The sequence below is a fragment of the Convolutriloba macropyga genome, chromosome 3, assembly GCF_964194025.1.
Source record: "Convolutriloba macropyga chromosome 3, txConMacr16.3, whole genome shotgun sequence".
Lineage (NCBI taxonomy): Eukaryota > Metazoa > Xenacoelomorpha > Acoela > Convolutidae > Convolutriloba > Convolutriloba macropyga.
The window spans coordinates 75,372,959-75,389,674 of NC_134470.1; the positions used below are offsets into that span (position 1 = coordinate 75,372,959).

At 35.4% G+C, this 16,716-nt stretch overlaps 1 pseudogene; it reads right to left on the reverse strand.

Annotated features, from left to right (window-relative positions):
• Window positions 1-14,018, reverse strand: part of LOC142336740 (structural maintenance of chromosomes protein 1A-like) — a 47,522-nt pseudogene extending 33,504 nt beyond the window's left edge.
• Between the last annotated feature and the right edge of the window lie 2,698 nt (window positions 14,019-16,716).

The following is a 16,716-nucleotide window of genomic DNA, read 5'->3' on the forward strand; positions in this document are numbered from 1 at the left end:
GCGTTTGGCCATGCCTCAAATCATCAACTGTAGCCCAATTTTTTAAGAGGTGAAACATTTTCTATTTTCGATTGTAATTACTGCTTAAAGCAACAACAAAATATCATTTTGAAAGCTCTGAATTTTTATCAAGAACAATTATTTCTCCTTTGAAATTTTAGGAATCTGGTTCAATGAACGAATGCTTAACGCATCAGTGCAGTTTTGAAAAATATTTTTAACAGTTAAGTTGAAAATAATTAAAAAATGCCTTAATTCTGACGCCGTTTTACTTTACGTAAAAAACAAAATTTTCTTTTAATTTAAACTTATACCAACGCCCCTTTTCACACTTCATTTTTACTATTATGAGATGTAAACAAGTATTGAAAAAAGCGTGCAATAGAAGAATTTTGTAATTTTTTTTTGTAGGAATCGAGTGACCGATTTTGGTCAAGTTTGTTTTCATTTCTCGGTCAAAACTTTGAACCCCTTGTAAGTTACTTAGTTAATGTTTTTCTATGTTATTTTCGAGGGACTGGCAGTCTAAAAGCCCAGCAACATACTTCAAATATGAACATGAACATTTCATCAATTTGTGAACTTTTAATGAGAGATAAAATGAAGAGATATGTAACCACAGTTCTTGCTAATTTGAGATTTCGAGCTCAAAGCTAAGCAGTAGTCAATAATATGGCGGAAACAAGTGATAATTAAGAGAATAAACAGTCAATAATCACAGGAATGGTTTGCTAATAATTCCAGTTCCCAATAAACAGTTTCATTCAGTTTCATTCAGCAAAAATTGTGAAGAAATGCGTTTGAATCAGGCAAGCTGGTTTCATTAAATTTTGTTCGCTTTTCTGATTTTTAAGACCATATCATTAGTTGATATATTCCTTTAAAAACTTTTGCCGTGCCATTTTTGTTTCTTGTGTTGACGTTTCCGGTTAACCATGCAAGGGTTATATCTCATCAACCTAGGTATATTTGGTGCAAATCATAAAACGCATAGCTGTATAAGATCTATTAATTATTAGGGCTTCATTTATTTTTCGATATCGTTTAAACCTCGACTTATGAAAAGACATCATAATTCAAGTGGGGGGGGGTCTTTATTGACTATAAATACACAGTCCAGCACTTAGTTAAAGTCCAGGTAATGTCTTTTCATGGGTCCAGATAAGTCTTTTCATAGACTAATAAAGTCGAGCACAATCTTTTCATGGGTTGAGCAAGGGTCTGTTCATAAGCCAAATAAAGTCGAGCATGGTCTTTTCTTGGGTCGAGCAAGGGTCTGTTCATAAGCCAAATAAAGTGGAGAACGTCTTTTCATGGGTTGAGCAAGTTCATTTCAGCAAATATAAAAGTAGATTCTATCCATTAGGTCGAACTAAAATCCAGCCCTAATTTTGGGGCGAGCTAAAATCTTCTAAAAATTTCTGAGTCGAGCTTAAGTCCTTTTTAAAAAATTTTGGGTCGAGCTAAAGTCTTTTGTTAAAAAATCTCTGTCAAGCTAAAGTCCAGCGTGTCTTAAATTCCAGGTAAAGTCTTTTCATAGCTCAAATGAGTCGAGTACGGTCTTTTCATAGTACATTTTGGTCGAGCATTGTCTTTTTATAAGTCTGTACCTAAACCTGGGTAGTCTAGACATCGACCTATGAAATGAACATGCTCGAAAAAGGACATTAATAGAACATGCTGGACCCAAAAGAGCTATCAATTGAGTTTTTCCAGACGTTATTAATATCCCGGACATTTGATCGACCCAAAAATTTACACTGGACTTTTGCTCGACCACAATTGGGCGTTGGACTTTTCCTCGACTAAAATTATTGAGGAATTACATTTGAGTCGAACAAAAATTCACAACATAGGACATGAAAACACGTTAGAAAACTTGGGTGGAGCTATTGTCAATTCATGGGTTGAGCAAAGATCTTTTCACGAATCTGCATTTTTGCTTCAAAATTTTATCATAGAAATTTTTCGCTTACTATTTCTCATGAGGTAGTTAGCATCCACGCTCCTTCATCCCTAGCAACTCCGAATAACCATTAATCTATCAGAAAATTTCTTAAATGTAGAAGGGAAAACGCTGATTAACGCCACTATTTCAGCATGGCTAATGGGAAGAAGTATGGCTATTTACAGTTAATCTACCTAGTTTCATTCAATCAAATAAAGTAGCAATATAATCCTGCTGCAATAATTGCTTTATCTTAAGAATTGCAAGCATTCTTCAACTTTTGACTTTTGGCTGCTTTCCAACTGTGTTTTGAGTTGAACTGAAATGGCGCAATGCAGTTTAGTCTTGCTTCGATGCTGCTTCAGAATTTGCAGTAGCAAGAGAAAATAATTTTTTTCCATATTTTGTTTACAAAAACAGACTTTTGAAAGGACTTTTGCAAGAAAACATCTTCAAACAAAGAAAATTCTCAGAAAAAAATTTTCTCGACCCATGAAAATAATATGCTCGACCATAAATTTCTGGGAAAGTCTTTTGCTCGACCCATAAAAGCACTTTCGTGGACCTTAACTAGGAAGCTCGTCTGTGCCATTTTGGCCAACACTGACCCCCCCCCCACACACACACACACACACACACAAAATGGACCCTTTGGGTCTTTTCTAAGACTCTGCATGGAGCAGGGATATATAGATCAACTATAGTATCATATGTTTTGGAATTTGCAAGTTCCGTACGTGATTACCAAGATATCGAATATTATGTAAGGATACTTCACAAATGTTTGAATCTGAGTTCCCCATTTTGAGATGCCAGACGGAATTGACATCTGATCAGACCCAAATCCAACTCACACGGTGTGTTTCATGACCAAAATTAAAAGGTCGGGGATTTGGTTCGAGCGCACAACCATATGATCAGAGGTCACTTTGATCTAGCGGTTGTCTAATCAGAGGTCACTTCCGGATGGTTATGGTCTGCTCAGAGATCATTTTTGTTTGCGGTGGTTTGGTCAGAAGTGGACTCAAGCGCATATTAGTCTGATCAGAGAAGATTTTGAGCACAATTGGGTCTGATCAGAGACCATTTCGACCGCATTTTTTCTTTCGATTTTTTGTTTTTTTAATGAGAGATGATGACTCTGCCAGGCGGCAACAAAAAAGCAGTATTCTGATCAGATACACATCTAGAATTTGAGGGGTTAATCAGAAACAAAGGGGTCCAGCTGACACCAAATTTTGATCCCTTAGGAGGAAATTGTGATTAACCGTAGATCACTACGTTTTTTTATGGAAAGCTGTCTTCAATCTTCCATTGAGTCAGAAATCTACATTAATGGTACAATATATTTTTTTTTCAACAATTGGGTTTTGTTTTCATTAGCAATGCTTTTAGAATTTGCTTTTCCTTAGATGAATTTAATACTGCAAACATCAACTTTTATTAAAAAAAGAATATATCTTAGCAAAATTAATGAAAACCGTTCATAATGAAGACCATTCTCTAGTCAAACTATTTTGAACGCAATTAAGTCTGATCAGATGTGATTTTGAGCGCACAAATTTTTGATCAAGAGTGACTTTCCAGCGCACATGTTTGGTCAGAATTAATTTTGATCAAACAATCGTTTGGACAATGCTCGGGGTTTGGTCCGGGCCAAGGTCACACAATCTTCTGGTCAATGGTTTGATTTCAGCCTAATCAGAGGTCATTTCTGTATGGTCAGATCTGATCAGAAACAACTTTGAGCACACTCCGAGCGCAAACGATGTATCGAGGGCACTTCAGTCTGATCAGTGGACACTTTTGTTTGGGATGGTTTAATCAGAGGTTACTTTCGCCTGGCATGGTCTCATCAGAGGTCACTACCGGATGGCACTTCAACCTGGGTTTTGTTATCCCGGTTAAAATCCCGATTATCACATAGAGATCAAGTATAAGTTGCTGAGGAGCACATTATAATATATAACACACAAAATAAAACATCGTATTAAAAAAATGAAAACTTTAAATACTGTTTGACTGACAGTGAATCACCCACGTCAAAGTGCACGACCAAAGCCGCAGCTCTGATCAGACCATCATGGGTGGGGCCGCTCAACCTGGGTGTTTATGACCAAATGCAATCCCAGGTCTAGACCTCGACAAATGAAAATACTAAAAGTCTAGTGGCGGGGGGCGGGGGGCAAAATTGACTATAATTACACGGTCCAGCAACTAGTTAAAGTCCAGCTAAGGTCTTTTCTTGGGTCCAGCTAAAGTCTTTTCATAACCAGTTAAAGTCGAGCAAGGTCTTTTCATGGGTCGACTAATAGTCTTTTCATAACCAACAAAGTCGAGTTAAGGTCTTTTCAGGGGTCCATCATTAGTCTTTTGATAAGTCTGCTTTTTTGTCAATTCAGAATTTTTATTTTTTTCTGCTTCTGGTTTTCGCAAACATTGGGTAGAGCTTAAATCCAACCCTAATTTTTGGTCGAGCTAAAGACTTTTGAGAAAATTTCGGGGTCCAGTTAAAGTCTTTCGAGGTAAATGTGAGTCGAGCTAAATTCAAGCATGACTTAAAGTTCAGCTAACGTCTTCTCATAGCTGAAATGAGTCCAGTATGGTCTTTTCATAATACATTTCAAATAATGTATGACCTTTTACATTATTATTTTTTCTGGACTGTAATCAGTATGAATGATTTGAAATAAGAACTTATTTCAAAAAAACAACACTAATATCAATAGCATATACGGAAAACATCATCCAGCTCCTTAATTCGACGTCCGTCACTTCTTATAGCTGGTTTCTAAAGAAAATTTAATTTGAATATTAATTTGGTTTTCATAACTGTGGTCATCAACTCTACAGATCAACATTTTAATAAATCACCTACCAGCAGGCCATTACATTTCTCAACAAGCAAAGCGAGCCTTTCTTTAATTAAACATAAATTTAGGCTATCCCAGGTCGAGGTTTTGTCGAAAAATAAGTTAAAAATTGCGGTGAATAGCGGTGAAAAAAATTCACCGCAAAGCGCCCGCTTCTTTTTGCGGTGAAAACGGTGAATTTTTGCAAAATTTATGGTTTTTAGCGTTGGAAGTTTTATTTTCACCGCCCTCACTGGATTTCTTACGAAAAAAAGGAACTGCCGTACAAGGGTTCCAATCTCTCACCTACTGCATGTCATCAACTTCTTATTCCACAGCGCCACCTGTCTCTTACTTCAATCATATTTCATCTGAATTTAAATCAGATTCAATAAACTTTATGAAAATTAAATGCGTTGAAACTTTTGTAAGATTTGCGGATTTTAGTGGTAAATTGTTCATTTTCAACGGTTAAGCGGTGAAAAAAAATAATAATTCACCGCTACTAACGGGCAGTGGTCAAAATAAAAATTTCACCTCTAAAAACCGCGAATCTTACGAAAATTCACCGCAAAAAAATTTACAGTGGTTTTTAGCGGTGAGTTTTGGTAAGGATTGCGATTCTTAGCGGTGATTTTTTTCACCGGATTTACTGCATTAAACGCTAAACATCGCAATTCTTACATTTTTTCCCCGCATTCAGTGGAAATCTTACATTTTTTAGCAATTTTTAGCGTTGACACCTCGACCAGGGATGGCATTATATGCAACCCAAAAAATTTTTTGCCTGAAATCATTTGAACTGATATCCCAACACGCCCAATAAAGTTAATATAAATTTATATTAAGAATACTTAAATTACCTGAACTGTTAGTCCAATTTTACCTGTACTCTTTCTTAAAATTTACGGCATCGCAACCTTAAATTTTATCCTAACTTATCGTTATAGTATACCTTGTTAACCTTTTACCTTGATTATTAGAGTACTTTTCCTTAACCTTGCCTAATTTAACTGAAGGAGAACTGCAAAACAAACTAGTTCAGAATTTCAAACGGGAGGAGCGCCAATCTAGCCGAATAAGCGCGTAGCAGAAAGAGAAGAATTTGGCAATAATCAGTCCGAATCACTGTCGTTCTCTCACAGGTCAGTTGTAAATGCGTTGTAAAAAAGCAACTTAAGTATTTTTAAGAAATTACTTGGAATTAACGTAATGAAAAACTACTATCCGTGGTCGCAACCTCCCCACTGCCCTGTCAGGGGGGGTGTGCGGTCCATATGGAGAATCTAACCAAGACTACTGATTTGATTCTCCAAATTTACAAATTTTGTAGTTTATATTAATGTGATGAGATTTAAACTTTAGCCTTAGAAATACAACCGTTCGACTAAAGTTTTTTTTTATTCCACTAATATCCCCTTCCCGAGTCGAGATCACTGACAAATGACCAGACAAACCAGACAACTTCCAGACATCCGACACGACCAAATGTCTATGTCCAGACCAGTCAGACTAATGACCAGACAGCTAAGACAACCGAGATAACCCAGCCAGCCCGGTCAACATGTCATCTTGTTGAGGCAATAGAGACCATCCCGGGGTGAGGTGGTGCAAAATTAGGTATAATTCGGATGCAATTCCCCTAATTCCCTCAGATGCAATGAAATGGTTTGGAAATTTCAATCGAAAATTTAGTTTATTCATGCCATGAAGGGTTTCAGAAGCAGCGTCTCAAAGAACAACCTAAGTTCTAGCTAAACAATGTTTAGTTAGTGCATTTTTGTGACAACTGGTTTCAACCCACCTTGGAGCTTGATGAAGGAATCGTATGCTCACCCGGGTCGAGATGCGCTCAACCCATGTTAATATGTTAGAGTTCAGCTCCCGGATGTTGTTGTTGTTTTTTTTAGCTGTTGCACAGAGGTGCAATTTGCAGGTAATTTTGTCGGGATACAGGCACTTATTGCCGTTTTCAACTGGTAACCTAGTTGCATCTGTATCATAATAAAAATAGATATATTGGTAGTAAAATGACTGCCTAACCCCAACTTGCTTGTTGTGCGGAGACCGTTCTGCATCTACGCCATGGTGAGTGGCATGCGGTTCTCGTGTTAGGGAGGCCAGAGGGGTATAGTCAACATCGGGGGATAGGGCCAATGAATGTGGATTCTTCTGTGCAGTGTGGTCGTGTTGGACTGATGGTATTAAGTACAGTCGGTTGGCTACCTCTACTGGTCTCTCATACAGGTCAATTAATTTCAGGTCCGTGATATTCTTACTGCAGTTGAAAATATGGTTTCCTCATGTGGTGCTACTTCACATTTGGGACAGCGGTTATCAACCTCGTCACAGATCCTACTGAAGTAAGAGTTGAGCAGGGGCAGTATCCAGTTGAAGCACAGCCAGACTCAGGTCCTGGCCCTTAAACTCGTCGTGCCTTTTCGTTTTCGATATATTTTAATTATCTACTTTATTTACGAAACTACTTTTGCCTTTGATTTTTCTCAGCCAGACTCAGGTCCTGGTCCTTGAACTCGTCCTGCCTTTTCGTTTTCGATATATTTTAATTAACTACTTTATTTACGAAACTACCTTTGCCCTTCATTTTTCTCATTTATGGCACCGATCAGTTGTCTACCAGTCAGATTCAGTTGTGTCCCATAAACGATCTGTCGAATCCTTGGGGACTGGCTGATGGTTAATTTAAAAAACAAGATACTCTAATGATAACGTATCGGCATGTCTAAAGAGTAGTGGCTTCACATCGGTGGCATTTCAATTTGTATATCAAACTAAAGAATGACTAAAATTTGATTTGAGATGGTTACGTGTTTTAAGTTTTCTAGTGGTTAAGAATTTGTATTATTATTTTCATTCAAGTAGTAGTTTTAAATTCATTCAAGAGTCTAACAGTTGTACTGCTAATGTTGCTCAATGCTGAAAAAGGAAGAGCTATTCTTTACTGTCCTTGTATACAAGTTCTGATTATCTTTTTTGCACATTTTTTTAAGCTAAGAAGTTTTCTGTGGTTTAACTGCCTATTGAAGATGTCAAATTTCGGTTACTCATTCTTCCTTTCTGTTTTTTCAAACCAAACAATTTCTGTTTTTTTTTCTTGATTTAATCAGAAGCGTCAAGATTTTGTAATTCTAGAAACCGATGTAAGGTAACTTCAAAAAAGCTTTTTGCCGTTAACTCTCGACCAATTTCCCTAATTGAGTCGAAACTAGGATATGAGCAACGAGTTTCTGAGAATGGTTTGTGGGGACAAAATTTGAAGCTGACAATTTGTGGGGAAATTTAATTTAGAAACCAGACCTAACATTTCCTCTAACGAAAATATTTACGATACCCAGTGAATTTATTAGGAATCTTTCAACGCAATTTTCGCTGATACAAGATACACATTATGCTTTGTTCCTGTGAACGGCTGTATTCATCTCGAACCATCATTGAGACATCAGATCCAACAGTGAAGGAAAAAATTCAAAATGTTGGGCTCTGATTTAACGATCAGATAAAATCGAAGTATCTGAAAAAATTAATAAACTAACGTTCCAGTTTGGATGCTTCTGAAATTGGTCTGCAAGTTTTGTACTCTAATGACAAGTCACTTTATGTTAGAAGATCAACACTTAAACTCTCTCAAACTAGCTGTCGCAAATACTTATCTGAAAAACAAATTTAACTGTCACTGTCAACAAAAAGGAATGGCAATGGGGACATCCCTAGCCAAGTATTTTACCTAACCAATCAAAAAAATCTTTTGAAGAGACATTAAGGTAAAAAAATAAAGAGAGCGTACGCAATATAAGAGATTCGCTGTACAAATGTCTGCACTTCATTGTTTAAGAAAGCAGAGCAGAAGATAAATGAATGTTCTTAGTGGTATCATTTTTGAATACCCAAAAGACAAAGAACAGCATATCAGAAAACTGCAGAAAAATTAAGCGATAAACGTGAGTTTTTTCAGATCAAGCAAGTTAATATTTTAATTACTGTTCACAATGACCTGAATAAATTGCTCGGCTAGCCTCGAAAAAAAATTAAACTTGCCATCGTATGAAAAATTGCGAACTGTCAATTGTTATAGTACACATAGTTAAAAAGTTATTATGCGAATAATGCACTAAATTCAACAACCAAGGGAACCATTCTCAATTACCAAAACTTTAAAATGGAATAAAGTTAAACTAAAAAATCACAAAAACCAGTTTAAAATGCAATCAATCTATATTAAAAAATTAAAAATTAAAACCATAGAAAAACTGAAGACGCCGAAAAAACGATAGCAAATGCAAAAAAGTTCTCGGAAATTCCCAGAACAATTTCAAGCACCAACATTGAACCCGACTTCGAAATCAGGATTTGAACTTTAACACTTTAGTCAGAAAGTGCTATCTGAACTTTTTTTGTGAACACAAGTTTCTGAAAATGCGTAAGAAGATGATAGCTGAAAAAATGTATGATCACCAATGAAATTGTTGAAGTTGAGCACGGGAAATGTTGAAAAAGTTCAAAGTATGTGCTGAAATTGCGTTGTGTTAGATAGGCGTTGACATTTGGTAAAGAAAACGATGAGAATGTGTAAGATAAGTGTAGAATGGAAGTATTGTTAAATAAGAAATACACTGAGAAGTGCTAAAAAAATGTTTTTCTGTGGATAATTCTTACATAACTATCTGTTTAATGTGTTGACAAGAGTTGCAATTATGTATGAGCTGTGATGAAAACTTAGCAGATTGAGCGAATAATTATGAAAAATTTACGCGCCGAAGGAGCATCTGTCAGCGCATTTCACGTTGAGAGACATCTTTGAAGTCACCAGAAAAAGCATCCAAAAATGACTTTTTGGTACGTTTCAAGCTTTTTCGATTAATTTTTCGGATCAATTATGTTATGCTTTGCCCCCCTCCCCCAGTTTATTGGGCTCCAGGCGCAAGTGCTATTTTGTTACTTAGTAACTTGCTGTATAAGAACATATAATTTGTAGCTGAGGGGCGTAAAAAGTGGGGGGGGGGGGGAGGGTAGCGGCACAGAAAAGATTTCATTTTTCTTTTGTAATATTCGCCTAAGTTGAAATGTTAGTGAAATAATTATGTAAACAGAAATTATTTTTAAAAGTTATAAATACAGATACTTCGAGCCAATGTGACAGCAAACAATCTATTTATATGGGGTCCTCTTAGCTTGTTTTCGGTCTCTTATTTCAATTCAGTGCATTTTCAGCCATTAAAGCGCTACAATGGTTCAACTCTGCCTTGATTTTTTTTCGTTTTTGTCTGCAAAAAGACACTTTCCAAGCCTGCATTTTTCTCGATTTTCGATATTTCCTACTAAAATGATCCAATATCTGAACGCCAGAGTTTTCAATGTCAGTTTTTATTTTTGAGTAGTTTGCAGTTAAACAGTAACATGTCTTAAAAACCCGAACTATATTTTGCATACATTTTGAGATTCCTTATCCAGAAATAAGTGAAAGTAAATGAAATAAATCGAAAAAAAGATATTAATATAGCCCTCAACAATGCAACGTTGAACTATTTAATTACGATAAATCTGAAATCAAAGCCAATATTTAATTTGAAATCCGTTTTGACTAAACTTAAAACTTTTTCTGCAATGTGGCGGTTTCCCTTAAAGTCTTTTTTGAATAGTTTTTCAACAAGTTTCTCAAAATACAACAATCCAGAGGGCAAATGTTTTTATCGATATTTTGTTTCAAACATACACTCACAGACAAAAAAATTTTCACACAATGAAAAAATATCCCCCAAAACGTTTTATCTGCCTTTAATGCCGCAACAAATGACTGCATCACTTCTCAAATTTTTCTTAGCATGCCAACGCAATTCTTTATCGGCGATATGATGTAACTTTTTTCAACAAAAATTGTTTCATTATTTCTCTTTTTCAGAGCTAGAAGGACCAAATGGTTTGACGTCATATCATAACAAAATTAAACCAACAGTTATTTGCAATTATTTCGCCTCTTTAATAAATTCACTCGTTAATATCGTTTTAACTCTTTTCAAAAAATTTTCTTTTTTTTTAAATTTCATTCGTTTCAATTAAAAATTCCGAAAGTTTGAATAAAAAATGTTTTTAATCAAGCGATGAAGCAGTAGACTAGTTGGATGGAAGCAAAATGATGTTAGCAGAAATCTCACATTTTTCCGCAGTCGCGCAATTTCCTACCAAAAATGTTTTTGTTTGTTTTTCTACACAAAGATACTGAAGACCAATTTTAATTGTTTTTCAGAAATACAGTAACAGAAGAGAGAAAATAATAAAGTTTTTTATCATATTGGTCGAGAAAGAATAATCAATGAAACGAAAACTAATTGAAGCTCTTTGGATGCTAAAACTTTTACAATGATTTATAAATTGAGAAAAAAAATTAAAAAATTATGTCAACTTTAAGATAAAAAATTCAGTGAGAAAATTTCATGTTTTATCTGATTTTTTTAAATAAAAATGTATGTGCACTGAATACATTACTAGCAAAAATTCTGACGTAAAATTGCATGAGCGTGTTTCATATTTGCTGTTACTTTTTCTCCAACGAGAATAGCAAATTTTTTAGCTTGAATGGCTTGTGAGCGTTGTTCAACTCAATGTTCAACAATTATTTATCACCAATATCGGGGTGAAAATTGCACCAATTTCTGAAATATTTTCTGAAAATATCTTTGTTAAAAATACTTCTCCGGAAACATAGTTAACAGACGAACAAATAGGTAACAGAGAAGCTAGTGTTTTGGTCCTTTAAGTACTTTTGGTAAAAATGTATCAAATTACAAAACAAGTTACGGTAGGCCAGCAAACTGTTTTTTTTTGGGTATATCCAGAGATGCTCTAAAGTTTAAGGAGATCTAATAGTCATTAGCAGCACAGGTTTTGACATTTCCTGGAATTGGACTAACTTGAAGCTCATTTTTCTCTGTTTCTTATAACTGTCTAGGATTTCAATTTTAACAGCTGGAGTTTTCTTCAACCTGCTTTTCATTTTCTAGTCTTTGCTTGTAACTTTAGAGTAAATTTTATTTTAGTTTGAAAGTTGTAGATTTTACGGTTCTCCTCTAAATATTTGTGATTTTTTTTATTAAGTGATTTGTTGTATAAAATTTACAAATGACGATTTTGCAAATTTTTTCTCCGCTTTTTGAATAACATTACTTGTTTTCTTTGTTTCAAATAGTGAGGGAACACTCGTGGTATTTTATAATTCGACACTACGAAACTTTGTACCTTCAATGTTGGAAAAATTTAGTAATTTTAGTTACAGGTTTACTTTTAAGTTTTAGATTTCATCATTGCTTGTAATCTATGTGTAGAGAACACGTTTATACTAACGTAAATTCAAGGATGTAAAGTCATGTTCAGTCCATTTTTTCTGCGAGTTAATGCTTCAGAGGTTTAATTAGGACAAAGTTAAGTTCCCAATTCTGGCGGGAAGAGTTTCAACTTTTATAGTAATAGCTTCGGTCATCTTCAATTGATGTATCATCAACAGGCTCCGGGTAGAGGAAACTCATAAATTAAACCAAAGTAGGGGCGAATGACGTAACCAAGAGAACAGAGGGTAGCTCGCATACCATGGATTTCAGTTCCAGGAAACAGTGAGCAAAAACGGCTAATCAGGCAAAACACTTGCGAGACTGGTAACGTGCCAACGTAGGTACTCTAATCCAATTTAGTTTGACAATTAGAAGAGATCCGTCTTCTCCAGGCGATGTTGCTCCACATTTCATCCCAAAGTCCGTAGCCCACGCAGTGTGAGGTCTATGAAGATGCACACCAGGTCGTTTACTTATAAAGAATCACTCCGTTCCGATCAATTGCTACGCTTGGATAATGTGGGAAAGTACTCTTTAACTTAAATAAAGTGGTTCATAAGTTGTTCTACGTTTTGCCGAGGTTTGAAGGATGATTACGTCCTTTTCTTAGCAAATGAATAGCTTAATGCAAAACATATGCCTGTGAAACTGGGATTAATTGGCTGTGTGCGTGACCGATGTCGTCTGCAGTGTAACTGCTTTTTGTTATATGGATCTTTTAAAATTCTGAAGAGAAGGTTGTAAACTGTTGCGAGTGTCAACAACTGTTTTGTCCTAGATCGAAACACCTTTTGTTCAATGACTAATTCATTTGAATTGATGTACGCATTGTTGTTGTTTGAACTGGAAGTACTTTGTTGTGAGCGGAGTAATAATCAGAGAAATGTTTTTCTAAAAGAAATCAGGCGCCTCTAAATATTTAAAACATACATCTTCTGGTTCTAGGCCAAGTTAATCATAGTCCGCAAAACTCCGGTTTATTAGTAGATAATGCCACTGACTGGATATTGAAGATGTGCGTATTTCTGTGAGCCGGTTGGTAAAAAAGTTTCATTCTCTTCTTAGAATCAATCCAATCAAGAACAACTTGAATGTATGTCTAGAAAAATGTCACTTGAAAGGTGTCATTTGACGTTTTGTAGCGCTCGACGCTTTTGAATGAATTACTTTGCATTTACTGATTATGATGTTGGTTTCTGTTTTTTTGGCATTATTGTCATGACTTCGAGGATAAATTATTGCTACCATAGCATATGTGGAATCAGCAACAAAAGTTTGCAATTGATGTTGAATTTCATGTGAACTTACGAGAAAATTGAGTGCTCGCTAATTTTCAACTAGAGATGACAGCAAATAACTATTTAGTAATTTTTGCAGTGGTTTAGGTATTTTCTCTAGCAACGGTGTGTCGCAATTTAAAACCTGTGGCTAAATTTTCTGCACTGCAGCCTTATAGCCAGTAGTCACTGGTGACGGAATCCCAATTCGGTCAAAAATTGAAGCAACAAGACTGAAAAATTTTCTTCGGGTATGAATGCCTGCATTCTTTGGGAATTCTTTCAACGCCTTTATGGAAAACTTGTCATCAACGAAATTATGTTTAAGTGCTAATACAAGAGTGATATCCTTTGATTTCATTATGTCTTCACATGGACTTCGATCCAACGCTTCGGGACGTTTTAATAAGATCATGATCAATTTGACGCCTCCTCGTTGGAGTCTTTCTTTGACTTGCCTTACAGTGTCTTTCACTTCAGCAATAATGGCTGACGAAAGAACGTAGTCGTTCATATAAATCTGTTTGGCTATTGCTTGCAAAGCTTTTGGAAAGCTTTCTGCCTTGTCTTTGGCACATTGAATTAGGATAATAACGGCCATTTTGTACAAGAAAGGTGCCCAAAAAACAAACTAGTAAACTGATATGCCTTATAGGGGTGTTTTTGAACACAGAAACGAAATGCTGATTGGTTTTCTTGTTTAACAGCGACTTGCGTGAACATACTTTCAATATCTGCAATTATTGCAACTGATTGTTCACAAAAACTTGACGAGATGCCAAATAAGCTGTTCAAGAGATCTGGTCCCGTTAATTGCTTGCTCGTAAATGACTGTCCTCAATACTTCGAAGCGACATTCACCACCTGTCGAGTTTTTTCTATTTTAATTGAATTTTCAACCGGATGATGTGGCAGGTACCATATTTTTAGGTTCAGGTGTTATTTCGTCTGGTTTTATGTAGCTTTTGCGTAAGTCTCTTGAAAGCGTTTGATCGTATTTTTCTATCAGCGTGGGATCATTACAAGTCTTTTTCTAAGCTCTGGATCTAATTTGGAGCGCATTAATATTTATTCTGTAAGAGGCACGCTGTTCACGGGAGCTTTTTTCCAATGAATCAGCAAACGCAGCAAAAGTTTTCTGTTCTGCTTTCTCAATTTATTGCTAATACTTTAAATTAGCATCGAGCTCTTCTTTTATTCAAATTGTAGCCACTCATCTAAAAAAACATGGGCACGGTTCTTACGGATTCTGAAAATTGAAAACTTTTCTTTGAAAATTTTTATGCAGCTGTTTCTTTAACACACGTGTTCTTTTCGAACAACATAAAGCAGCATTCAATTTCAATTTTTTGAGTTACTTAGTTTTAATTGCTATCAACTCTAACTTTTATTGAACAATTTCAAAAAATCACTAATTAATTTTTATAAAATTATGAAATACTGCCAAAAACTACAGCAAATATTGGTTGCTTTTTTGCTCAAGTTATGCAAAGAAGAATTTTGATTCAAAAGTTTTTTCAAAGGGGGTATGAGTCTTCATTGGTGACGTCTGAGACCTGGGGAAATCTTCTGCGATAAAGTCTGAAATCGAAAACAAATGTCATTGCCTTCTCAAGGTCACTACTGAAACCTAAAATTTCCGAAAAAAACAGAGTTTTGATTTTGATATGTTTTCGATATAGTAAAAAAAATGCCGCCAAAGAATAGCAATTGTCATAGAGTCCCGATTGTCATAGAACACCCATTGCCACAAAACACTACCAACAAACAATTCCGCCAACAAATTATTGTCTCAGATTTCCAGTAAATGTATAAATTATAATTGCACCATCGGTAATATTTTTCGATCGGTAAAAAATTTTTATTGGATAGAAGAAACGGGAAAAAGTGGAAACTTCTAAATAGAAAAAATGCAAACAAAATTCCGCTGAAACTCATCAAAAAAGCTATGTAATCTATAAGTAGAGAACAAGTTTCTGGTTATGTAAAATTTGTGATATATAGTCATGCTCAGTCTCTTTTATAGGCGAGTATCTGCTTTACACATTTTAATTGGACAAAGTACATTTTTAATTTTTTGAAGGCAACAGTTTCAAATATTGTCATCGGCCAACTTGAATTGATGTATGATCAACATTGATGAAACGGGAAAAAGTGGAAACTTCTAAATAGAAAAAATGCAAACAAAATTCCGCTGAAACTCATCAAAAAAGCTATGTAATCTATAAGTAGAGAACAAGTTTCTGGTTATGTAAAATTTGTGATATATAGTCATGCTCAGTCTCTTTTATAGGCGAGTTTCTGCTTTACACATTTTATTTGGACAAAGTACATTTTTAATTTTTTTGAAGGCAACAGTTTCAAATATTGTCATCGGCCAACTTGAATTGATGTATGATCAACATTGCTTGAAAAATTCTCTGGCCGAAACTCTGTTTGGACTTTCCGGATACACAGATTTTACTTTAATCGATCTATTCTGGTCAATGTGTAGACGCTTGTATTTTCTTTACATTTAGAAAGTTCTACTGAAAATTATATGAAAACTTTTAAGTATTTTGCTAACGTTCTCTTAGCCTTTTGATGCTACTGATATCAGAATTTTTTGGCAGTTCTCTCGAATTAAAAATACGAAGCCGCAGTAACGATATTTGATGGTTTTTTTGTTTGTATTTGTTGCGCTCAATACAATAAATTGAAACATTTGGGTAATATTTCCTTCTTCTTGTCTTCATATCAATGTTTGGTTAAGGCTTCTGATCAATTACTTTTAGCCAAAACTCCCATGATTACTTTAAATTAGGTTTAGGTCGCATTTTAAAAAGAAACTAAACGAATAAAATCAGAGAAAATAAAACGTTAACTCTATAACCTGACAGCTTATCCTTCTCTCAAGTGCCCGCAAAACAGTCTTTTATTACCCCCACAATGAAGATATACTGTACGAGATATCCGTTATAGAACATCATCTTGAAAAAGATAATGGATATGATCAGTGGGACCCAACTTGATGTCCAACAAATCAAACCTACTCGCAACTTACGCCCTAACTGTCTAACTTGAAAGAGAATTTACGCTATTTAGACAACCGGAAAGAGGCGACTGTGCAAGTCGCGAGTTCAGCAAGACTAGCTGCAACAGATAAAAATCTTAGCAAACTCCCAGATCTCAATGACATGATCAGTAAGCGCATTCCAATCCTTAGATTCATTCTTGGAAAATTCTGGTGAGATGTTTGGAATGACAATCATCCGTTATCGATGCCTGCATTTCACAAGGACAACCGTTAGAAAACTGGC